Genomic DNA, 12,780 nt, shown 5'->3' with positions numbered 1-12,780 from the left:
ATAGCGTGTCGGAGAAACTTGAAAGCTCAAGTTCACAAAGTCGCACAGTGCCAAAATAAAAAAGAAGTCACATATCAAAGTCGCCGTGAAAAGACGAGTTGTAGCCCACTGCCTGAGCTTATTAGGTTACAGACAAAAAAATAGGCACACAGTGGGAAAAAAGCATGAAATGTCAACTTTAATCTCGAAATTTCCACTTTAATCACGTAGTTTATTTTGTCATTAAAGTAGAACATCATAAACTTCATCTTAAATTCATTTAATTTACTAGTTTCTCAAATCCCATTGTAACTAAAGTAGCACGATAAATGCTTTGTTTTGTATTTGATCTTCAATGTGCTCTGTGTGTCAATCACTACGTGCTTCCGTTCTTTCTCTTTCTCCGACAGGACACAGAATCCATTACATTTGTGATATTACAGCTCTCTGAATAATTAAAATACTGAGATGTATACGTGATATCATTTTCATGATGACTGGAATGAAAGCATGTTATTAAACATGAGAACACGATGGCGCAGTGATTGTTCATGTCTCACACAAGATGTTAGAAAATAATTTATTGTAGCAGTACTGTCTCTTTCAAACGTACTAACCTCCAATTCCTGTCATTACTTTTCTTTCCCAAAATACCTAATCGCCACACAATCAGCTTTGTAATAGACGTTAAGCCGTCTGTAAGCTTACAACGATGATTCTTCAAAACTTTTAAGGAACATTGAAATATCTTCATAGTACGTGTTTAATTATTCTCTCCGTCTATCCTTCCAGTGAAGGATAAATAGCCTCAGCCTCAGTAAATATACAGCGCGAGGCTGGAACAATATGTGAACTTGCTAGTGCTGCGGCACCGTGTCCTCACATGTTTAATTATTAACAATACAGATTATTTAAATGAAGTTAAAGTTTTATCTGTATAATATAATCAACATATTTTGCTGCATTTCATCTTAAAAATGATATCGTTATCATATGTAAATATGCGCTTTATAAAGTGACTCAGGTTGTGTAATATTATAACTGTAGTGCAAGTTTACAGTGAGGTGATTGTACTTATAAGTACAAACAGGTCTACAAGGAGCAATTGATTGAGTGCGTTTATAGTTCTTGGGATGAAACTGTTTCTGAACCGCGAGGTCCATACAGGAAAGGCTTTGAACCGTTTTGCCGTGGCTTTGGCAGCGTGTGCTTGATGCTGTATACCGATAATTCTCTTTCCGATCAGCTGCTGCTGTGATTCCCAACTCAGATACAGTGATAGAAATACTCAGAGTGGTGCAGTGAGAGTAATATGGAAAAAGATGATCCGCTGTGGCAACCCTTAAAGGGAGCAGCTGAAAGAAGAAAAAGAAGAAGAAGAAGATGGTGCAGTGAGAGTAACAACGCTAAAGCAGTTATGGTATTTGGAATACTATGGCTATTCCCTGGGCCATTATATTCAATCAGATGCATTACACTAATAAACAATATGCGGTTAGTTTCAGTGTATTTATAAAGCCGCGTCAGAAATGTGGTTCTAAGAAATAAAGGTTAACCACACAGGAACAGTAGCACTGCTTTGACGCTGGGTGCCGCCAGTCTGCAAAACCGAGTGGAAAACTTGCGTATGACAGGGTATGAGGTACCGTGGAAAAGTGCGTGGCTTTACGTTAAGTGTAGGTTTTATACGTCGCGATTTGAACGTGGAAACGTTCTTACGCAACATTTCTGTGTGTACGCACCGTTTATGCATGAGGCCCCAGTTATGTATCAATTTTCCATATAAGATGTTGTTATAAAGTAAAGCATTTTTCATAAATTAAAAAATACTTAGCAAGTGAAGGGTACTGGGAATTCAAATGCAAAAACAAAAGACTTTAAAAATTACCTAAAAATAAAATATCTAAGATATTTTGATTTAAGATAGCATGCCATCCATGTTTCTGAAGCATACCTGTGACAAAGAAAAGAAACTGGAAGTAACAGATTTGATCACAAATACTGTACTTGGTACTATTTTCTTGAAGAAAGGATACATTGCATGTGGAGAGAAGCCATCTTGGGTGGAGTTTTGACATTTTCCATGGACACTCTCCTAATGGTGACTCACATACTGAATTGTAAGAACGCTTATTTCTGTCACTCAAAGAAATGTATTGCATTATTTCACAAGGATTATTATGTTTTTTTGAAAAGATATCACCTGTATTTGGTAACATTGTGCATTTGTGTGACTCAGTAGTCTAGTGGAAAATAGTGAGGGAAAGAATAAGCACATGTGTAGTGTGCAGTCAATGGTCTAGAACTGAACAGACATTATAAGTAGACATTTAGAACTACTTTTAGCACAGATGTTTTAGCAAAGGTAGAGTGGTAGTGCAGAGCTGTCATTTCTGTCTCAAAGCACCAGGGTCTGCAAGGGACTTATAGATCACCCATTGTTTATATGCATTGTTTGGTATCAGTGTGTTTAACTGTTCAAGATTACCTATTTTAACACTGAATTCTGGAAATGTGTCAGTAATACTTGTTAATTGCCAATAAAGTTTAATCCTATATGTCCTTTGAAATAAATTACATGCATACCCTGTTTTCAAATCATGGTTTGTTATGGTATGTATGAGTGATTATGTGTCTGTTTTTTCACTGACTATTGTCTACAGAATTCACATCTGGATATCGACATTGGGGTTGGAAGATTGCCATGGAGGAAGACAAGTAGTGAGGTGAAGCATACAGCTAGTCTCCTATTGAAATGACTGAATCTCACGTATTGCTTTTTGTTTTATCTTTCTTTCTTAAAATGACATTGCTGTGTTGTTCTGCAATATGTGTACAATCTCAAGACACAGACATATTCAGTAAGTTGAAAGCTTTTGGTTTCTTTCTTTCTTTGTTTCTTACATTTGAACCCCAGTACCATAATAAGCTTAATAACAGGAAAGTTTTTTTTTTTAATTCATACAAAATATTTTGCATTAGAACACAGTTTCATGTGTTAAATTAATATATACCATGATTGTGAAGAGAATAACTTTAAAAATACTGAACTTATCCTTTAACAATGCAAGTGAGTTTTAATTAGTACTTACTACATCCAGTAATTTTGAAACTATAGAAGAATATAAAAAAGAAATAAGTAGTTAAAAAAGAAAATGATTTCCCTGAAGCAGAAATATTTATCTTCCCAGTGAGTTACCTGCTTGTCATAACTGGTGGAGCTTGCATGACCTAGTGACTTCTAGAGCTATGCTGGCAGGACAAAGTCTGTTGGTAAGGTCACCAAAGGCAGATACAGTAGGTCAAAGGCATATGCCAGACTAAAGCAACCCACTTGTCCTGAAAGTTGGGCGGTTAATCACAAAGCTAACATCTTAGTTCTGTAAAATTGTTGCAGAAAAAGTAAAGTTGCCCTACAACCTTGAGGAGAAAAGGGAGCTAAACTTAAAATAACTAATTTCATTTCAAGGATGGGGAAATGGGAAACTCGCAAAGCCATGTTCTAAAACTCCTATTACTCTACCAAAATAAACCTAATTTAAACTGTGTAAGTAGGTATAGAATAGCTCCCAAAACCGGAAATGTAAGCAAAATAGAAATTATATGCTTAGCAAATAAACACAAAGCTAAATATTTCTGTGATTCACTACAATTTGGATTTTATACAGAAGGTGTGTGTGTGTGGGCTGTTGTGTGAATGAGAGACAGACAGAAGGGAAAACCCATTGCTCTGGGCATTAGATTAAGGGCATTGCAGAGGTCTTAAATAGGTCCACGGGTGGCTGCCGAGACAGCAGCACACCTAAATGATTATTGTCCACCCTGAAACTACTTTTAAAACTGAAGAAAATAAATGCAAAAGAATAATTGAACAATAAAAAACAAATTATTAGCTAATAATTACAAATAAAAGATTCAATCAAAAAAGGTAATAAATGCCAAACAAAACACAGCATGAAAACAAATACAAACTGTGCAAATAATACTATACAGAGGGCAGGAACAAATTTCTAGTGAAGTCATAATGTGCACCAGTCCATCCTTTTCATATACCTACTTCCAGTCATTTTAGGTCACCTTAAATATGAAAATAATGACCCTATATGGAGGTCACACATTATTCTAAACAATATATGTTTGAGATGTGGAAAGAGTGAGTACCTGGAGGAAAACATATGCAGAGAATCTACAAACTCAAAACAGGTAGAGTTTAAGACTTTAGCTTTAGAATCAGGACTTTGCAGTTATAGAAAAGTTCTGTTATTCACTGCGCTACCATACTGCAGCAATGCATGCAGTTTCACAATCTTGAATTATCATACTGTGCACATGGTTGTCTTGCACAGTTTTGAAAATGTTATTACAGTACTTACAAAGGTATTTCTGTGAGCATTTCTGGGATTTCTTCATCTGCTGACAACAGTACGTCAGTCCATGTGAGTTGTAGAATACTGGTAAAGTGCAAAAAGCAAATCATACACCTTTGCTAAAAATAAATTTTATTGAACTTTGAAAAGGAGGTATTGCAGGTTTAAGGTAGAAAGGAAAAAAAACACATTTCCCGATACTGAAATGAGCATAGATAGGGCCCTGGCCAGTATACTGATAGAGATAATATGTGTGACATGCAGCTGATGTCCTTTTGGAATTTTTATATTATATTTTTGAAACCAGGAATTAAACCAGTAAGCAAATATTCAATGTTTAGCTACCTAACAGCTAAATACTGACAATCAAAATGCTCATTAAACTATTTGCATCGGATATGTTTAATTAGATGATTTAATATGTGATGTTTTGCAATTAAAACTTGAGAATTATGATATTGCCATCTGAAGGCAACATGCCCTGACGGTCTGTTTGTGTGTTGTAGGCATGAAATGTTTTAAAAAACATTGTGTTTTATTTATTGAAACATTGTTGAGCTCAGTCAATTTAATCTAAATGTGTGGCTTATAATATCCTAATTAGTTTTGGTTACAAGCCCCCCAGACTCGAGAAACATTAAGGCATTTTGAGATGCGACATGCCCAAGGGTGTTCTTTTTTAAATTGTAAAACAGGAGAAGGGGCTTCAAGATGTCTCTGGATCAGCAGAGGAGGCCAATGAGGAGACATAAATACCACCTGAGCAGAAGCCATGGCTTGATAAACCAAGACTGGATTGGCTAGGGAAGGGAGAAACTGCCAGGAAAAACCACCAGAGCCTCCATGCAGATCTTTGGTGAAGGACTAAGTGGCTGCAGACCTGTGAGATGGCAGTCTGGCAGCAGTTCAATGAGGATGTGGGCAGAGTGCTAGTAGGAACAGCAAAGGAAGATATGGATCAAAGACTATAGACAATGACAGCATTCATTGCTAGCTGTGCAGTGGACAGAATTGGCATAGCTGATAATAAAACAGCCACGACTCCATATGTGATGAACCAGATAGCTGGAAAGATTCACAAAATCGGGCAGGAGGTAAGGTCCCTTAAGAAGCAGTACAGTGAGGCCAGCAAGGAGAAATACCAACCATTGGTTGAGCTAGGGAACATCTTGTGGAGAAAGCTGATTTCTTGGTACAGAGCTGAGTGGCATAGGGGAAGGCAGAAGGAAAGAGCCAGGAAGCGGGCATCCTTTATAGCCAACCCCTTTGACTTTACCAAACAATTGCTGAGAAAATTTCTTAAGTATATACTGTATTTTTCAATCATATTAGATATTTGTGGGTCGGATAAATAAATTACCATATTATCTGTGTGTAGTGATATTTTCTGTCTTCTTCTGTCCTCTGATCATTCCCTTTATCTCTGATGTATTTACAAAATGAGTAGTCAATGGCTCAATCGCTATTATATAAAGCAGTGGTAACAGAGGGGACATGTAGTCTGAATTCATGCTGTTAATACAAACTGGCTTCTGAGCAGGTATTAAGTAGTTTTATCCATTAGAATATATTTAAGCCAGAAGTGAATTTGAGCAATGTGGTGGATAGTTCCATTCAACGCTATCAATTGCCTTTTCTGTATTTAAAGATAATACGACCTCTGCTCTGTTAGATTTTGTGGGTGAGTACTATTATTCCTTAATGCGTTTGCAAAATTTTAAAAGATATCTGGGCTCAAAATTTATTTGAATAACAGTATTCTTTTCCCAGTGAACTCTCCAGCACATCATTCTATCAAAACAGTTCAAATATCTATGGTTAAAAGACACAAGTAAATATTAAGATCTTTTTTAACACAATTTTGGTAACAGCATGGAATAAATTAAACAAGATGTTAACAAATAGTCTACCCTCCATCTCACCTTTTTGAGGAGAATTCATACTTTCATGATGAACATTCTTCCTAAGTTTCTATTTTAATGGTATTCCTATATACATCAACAAATCTTCAAGAAACCCCATGATAACCTTGTTTATCTCATATTTGACCTGTCTGTGCAATAAATTGTGACTCTACAAATACCTATATCAGAAGGTGGCATGGAACTACCTAACGTTAAAATTTTATTACTTGGAGGCAAATAAATACTGTAGACTTGAAAATCAGCACAAGTTAATGAATTTACACCAACCTACGGTGGCCGAGAAGGGCAAAACAAATTTACATTTCACAAAACAAATTTATAACCATTAAGACAAATTTACAAAGGAAATTCAAATTAACATTTCAGAAAACAATTTTACAATAGTGAGAACAATTTACAACTCCCGAGACAAATTTACAAGCGGCAAATCAAACGGAAAGGGTAGATACAATACACAGGAAGTGCTTGTTGCTGACCTTTTGTGTCATTCAGACTGTTTTGCGAGGGAACATTGAACAGAGTTTGTGACAATAAATCAAGCGACAATGTTTTGTCCATTTTGTGGAAACCATTTTAGCCAGTTAGCCCGCTTTTGTTATTCTTGTGGGAAATGTTTAGACTTCCTAAAAGAGGCTCCCCGCACGGAAGACCCAGATGCACAGCCGACGTCTAAACCACCTGGCAATGTTAACCAAAGTACCGGTAAGTGGACTCTTAACGCTATCTAGAGCCAGCTATCCTAGGCTTTTATTATTATTATTATTATTATTGCTCAGTTGATGTAGTACGAGTCATTCAGAATTCCGTTCAAATAAACAACTTCTGTGCAAGTTGGGATATACAGTATATATGTGTGTTGTACTTAATGCAGTCATTTACTTTTTTTTAATTACTTCTGCAACATCCACTGGGACTGTTAACTTTCGTAACGGTTGTAACCTAATAAAATAAAACATGATTTGGTCTCATATTATTTTTAACATTCAGCAATTGTCAGCACATTTCAAAGTACAGATATAGCTGCGTCTTTTCGGTTCCAAAGGTTGAGCATCAGTTGGCAAGGTAGGATCCAGCATGAGTCAAACATGTACAAAAAGAAATTTCTCAGTCCAATAAAGTTTGTTTCAACAATGTTTATTTAAAATTTGAAAAAGAAAAAATCACATTTTAGAAAAGTTATTACACACGCAGAATAAAAGGCAAACACAGAAAGAAGGTGTCTTCTTGGTCTAATTACAGTCTTAGTTTTCTCTGGTTAAAAATTAGTTACTTTCTATACTTGTTACGTTTCTATTGCAAACTTACATAGACTTCACTTTAATATGTCAGTACGGTTTGAAGCTGTTTGCCCTCCATGCCTTACCAACTGCAAGGCAGATCATAAAATGAAATAGTGTGTAGTCAGAATGACAAGAAATAATTAGAATATTCCATTTACAATTTAGCTTGTAGGGATTATAATAGAACCTCCCATTGACTATGCACTAATATATACACAAACATTTTAACATAACTAACAAAATACTAATACCAACTTATTATAATCTGACTAACTAACAAATAGCTTTTACAACAGGTAAAGGATTGGATTTTCCTAGTGTACTGTATATTTATGCAGTTTAAGAAAATGTAAAGAGATTCATGATGTATGTGTTTTTTTTGGTTAAAAAAACTTATAGAAGCACACCTTTGTATCTCATCTTTTAACAAGCAGTGTTACCTGTAGTGGTCATAAACTAAAGGTCACATATTACGAGTAATTATACTAAACAATATTGTGGAAGTAACTGAACTAAATACACATCAATACATTTTATGGTTCATAAATGATTACAATTATTCTGTCCATAATGTGTTGATATTCAATTCTGTTCATTCCAGAAAAACAACCGTGCCCATCATATAAACAGTTCATGGACTACAGAAACTTCAAATCAAAAGAAAGACAGTCCTTTAGCTGTGGGTCAAAGAGACGACTAAAACAAGAACAGAGACAAGTTCAGGTTAGGTGGCTTAACTGTTTGTGTCATGTATACAAGACAATGGTTGCAGGGTCAGTTATTGTTTAATCAGTGGACCCATTTGGTGTTTAACTTTCTGTGCAACAAACTTATAAATATATAATTTACAGAAAACTCATTCTGCTTATTTTTATTTATCCAGATAAACATAGGATTGATGGTGCCAAATGGAAGTGATTTAAAATTAGTAAGAGGGAAAACACTCCCGTTATTTACCGACCCTCTGGTAGCAGCGCCTGATCTGCTGAAACTAGCTGTCCAGAAAATGAGAACATTTAACAAGGACATGGATGAAGGGCCATATATACTTTTGTATCCAGATTGCTCAGAGGTGGTCAATGTGCCTGGGACAGAAAGGCCATTCATATTGGCAGAATATAAAAAGGAAATAGGAAAGGCATATTGCAGGATCTCTTTTTTTATATGCCTTGAAAAAGACTTTAGAAGAGGTTAGTGGATCTGATGATTTAGCACTTTTACATATTTCAAAGTGCTGTGACATACTGTACTTAATAATGCATAATAATGTGTTGATTTTGTTTCCTTTAACTGCAGTGGATGTTAGCTCAGAATCAGACTCAGATTCTGAAATTTTTGTTACAAGTAGGAGCACAATTGAATTCAATCAGGCTGACACTGTGGTGAGTTAACATGAAACAAATAATTTAGGAAAGCAATATACTGAATGGCCGTATTAATTATCTTAACCAGAGCTGTTCTGTGCATAATGCTTGCCAATATTTTGGTTCAACAGAGGCTAGCTACTTAGTAACGTCTGTAATTGAGTTTGAAAATACATTCCTGCATTGTACTTGGACAAACAGTAGGATTTACATTTTAAATGGCATTTGGTGTAACACATGTGAATCATTTTGATTATTGTTCAGCCGGTTTATCTGTCAGAAATACTAACAACTTGCCATGTTTCAGCAGGCAACATTTCATTGATAAGTATTTATGTAGTAAGAGAAGAATAATATAGGCTGTATATTGTTCAGAATTTTATGCTTTTTCCCTCATGTTTTTGAAGACTGTAACCAAAGTACACCCAAACACAAACTAGAAGATGTAGTGTAAGTACCAATTTGGAAATGTAAGTAATCTGTAAACTGGTAATATGATCAAATCACGTGTTTGGGACAGACCCTTGAGTATATGTTGAGACCACAGTTTTTGCTCTAAATATATGAAGCTGTAAATAATGTAAGAATATTGTGAAATTTAGCAGAATTATCTAGATTATTATAACTTACTTTAATTTTAAATTTCTTTTTTAACTCCATGATACTTTGTTGTACTAAAGTAGCAATTTTAACATGTTTCAGAGATGCATCCAGACATTCATCAATGATTCAAGCTGGACAGGTAAGTATTGAACCAAATGTTACCTCATAATATTTTTTTCATTCAGTTTTATTTTATGTTGTGTTGGACATTTAAGTTCCCCATGTCACTTTATTTTCAGATAGTAATATCTGATACTGAGGATACTCTGGATCTACCTGAATACAATGTGACTAAGTCCGCCTACTACAGGTAAGCAAAAAAAATTGACAAAATGTCACTATTCCCTTGGTAGACGTTTTTAGATTAGATGAAAAATAAACTGGCAAGTTGATTCTAAAATATCTGTAGAATGGTTAACTTAGAAAAAATACTTCAGGGATTTACTTAGGTTGGAAATTACTTAAGAAGAATGTTTTAGTGTAAAATGGGTGTAGTTGTTTTTTAACATAGGAATGGTAATTTCTTTATAGTAAATATACAAACCTTTATGCACCATGTGTTGAAGAAGAGGATTAAGAGCCAGTTCCTGTAAATTTGGGGAACTTATTAGACACCACCATGTAAGCTGGCAGTTATTGACAATAGCAATAGGTTTTCTCTGTGCACTTAATGGTAAAAGATTGAATTACTTCTGTGATAATATGTGAAAGAAGCTCTTTACTGCACATCAATGTTGTGCAAAAAATAGAAAACTGTGTACTGTCTGGCATTTCACAAATGTAACTCAGTCTTGTGTAATTCTAGAGAGGAGGTAAACATTACACTACCTGATATCATTGCAAAGCTGTCGCATCATATTGATCATGGAAGAGTTAGCCGGTTCAACATTGCAAGGTCAAATGTCTGGGTTGGAGCAGTCCGAGGCTTCAAGCGTGCAACATATTCAGAAACCTATGATATGCTGGCTGGTCAGATTTACTGATGATGCTGGTGTTTTTGAGGATGGAATTGATACAGGTGGTCCAAGACGAGAGTTTCTAACTCTACTAATGAACCATCTTAAAGGCCGACCAATTTTTGATGGACCAACAGGACAACGTTACTTGGTCTACAATGCAAATGGTATGTCTACATAGTGTTAAGATCTGTGACTTGTAATTATATATCACATCACTGATACACTTTGTTACTTGAACTGTTCCAGAGATATTTAGCAACAACATGCTTAGGGTTGTCTTGATTTTAATGCATTATGAAACATATTTGTATGTTTCCAAAAGTAGTTGCTAAATATGTGTGGAACAGTAGAAATAACATTAAAAGCAATTTGGAATTGTGGTTCGAATTGTAAATCACCCAAAATTCTAAAATATTAATGATTTTCATTCATAGCTCTCAGGGAGGATGAGTACTTCTTGGCAGGAAAGATGATTGCGGTATCAGTTGTGCATGGAAGCCCAGGTCCACATTTCCTCTCGGAAGATCTTGTACTGTATCTTGCAGGCCAGCCTTCATTCAAAGCAACAGTGAATGATGTGACTGAAGAAGAAATAAAGAAAGCTTTGTGAGAGGTAGGAAAAGCATAATGCTATAGTAGGACAGGGTTTATTTATTAGGTTCTGCAATGCTTTGAGAAAATCATTACTTCCTTGATAACATACACAGAGTAATGCATTTATTGTTCTGGGATTGTACAAGATATAGGGTTAAATTAGATAAGTAATGGAACAGAAATTGTATATACTGTATATGCCATTTTTTTGTGTGTTTTAGATTGACCGTGCTGCTTCTGTCGAAGCTTTGCGAGAATGTACTTTAAAACATAGCACAATGTTACAGACAGCTGGTTGTCTGAGATATGTGGCTACTCTTGAAGAAAAGAGAACAATTGTATCAGACTACCTCCGATGGTATATTATCTACCGTAATTATCAGGTACCATCATATCCTAGTCTTACAATTTTTGTAAGTTACATTGCCATGTTCAAAGCAAACATGATGTCAGTCTGCAATTCAGTTGTTAGCAAGCAAGTTACAACTACTGCATTATTAGTGAAGGACAGTTCCAATAAATTTCAACATATATTATTTCAAAAAGGGCTTCTGGTGATGAGTCAGGGTCAAAAATGTTTTAGTCGATTCCCGTCTCATTTCAACAGTAGTACATGGGGGCAGGCATGCTGTTTGAGCCTTCAAACCATCTAAAATAAGTGATCTAAAACCAGAAACTCAGAAAGGCTTTAAGAACATACCTCATTGACTCATGTTTAAAGGAAAAATGCAAAAGCAACATTAAGTTTCTGTAATATGACTGAATACACTAAAACACATTTTTAACTCTGTCAGAAGCAGAAAAATCTTAAAAACTTAGATGCTGAAAATTACTGGAGTAATCATGTTTTTAATATACTGTCCATACACATACACTATGTGATTAGCACTTTATAGCAGTGTAACAATGTATTTTGTACTTTTTAGATTTAAAAATGGTCTTTCAGCTCTTCAGTTTTTGACTGCACTGCAGCAGCATCCTTCTTTGATGATCCCTGTCCTGTGCCACTCAGAAAAGAAGGTCACTGCTCTTGAACTTGAGGGACTTTTCAAACCTGACCTAAGTCCATCAGGGAGCAACAGGAGACTCAGAGAAGGACAAACATTAGGCTACTGGGCTGACTATCTCCTTGATTGTGAAGGTTTGCAAAATAGATTGCATAATAATTTATTTTACAAGTAGTTAAAAATAATACTTAACAATATGCCAAGATGTGCATGAACAATTCTGTTTCCTTACAGAAGGTCAGAATTCTCCAGGATTTAGCTGTTTTTAAATCAGGTGTGATTGGGTCCACTAGATGTGGATAAATCACTACAGCTTGAGAACTCGCATCCATCTGCACTGGTGGACACACTTTAGCACTATTATTATTTCATTTTGTAATATAACTGCTGCATTTGTATATTTGAGATTTTGAAGAAACCACATGTTTGATTATTGTTTATTTAAGCTACAACTGAAGATGTTTTAATGTGTTCTTGTTTATATTATGTTACATTTGGACTGTTTTATCAAATCCTGAGCTCTGAAAGAGAGATTTCCTGGTAATAAAGCCAAATCAAGAGTACTTAAAATTAAACATTTATTTTTGATACTTAAATAGTGTAATAAATATTTTATACTTTGCCTTACTTGTACTCCACTTTATTTAATTTCACACTTACTAATAAAAGGCAAAGCCCTCACTGACTGACTGACTCACTCAC

The 12,780-nt window shown here is 35.2% G+C and overlaps 1 pseudogene; it reads left to right on the top strand.

Moving 5' to 3' along the window:
• Window positions 1–8,161: 8,161 nt before the first annotated feature.
• On the top strand, window positions 8,162–12,433 carry LOC120528804 (annotated as a pseudogene).
• The last annotated feature ends 347 nt before the right edge of the window (window positions 12,434–12,780 follow it).

This window comes from Polypterus senegalus, chromosome 4, assembly GCF_016835505.1.
Source record: "Polypterus senegalus isolate Bchr_013 chromosome 4, ASM1683550v1, whole genome shotgun sequence".
NCBI lineage: Eukaryota > Metazoa > Chordata > Cladistia > Polypteriformes > Polypteridae > Polypterus > Polypterus senegalus.
The sequence above is the reverse complement of the archived record's forward strand: the minus strand, read 5'-3'. Positions and strand labels throughout refer to the sequence as shown.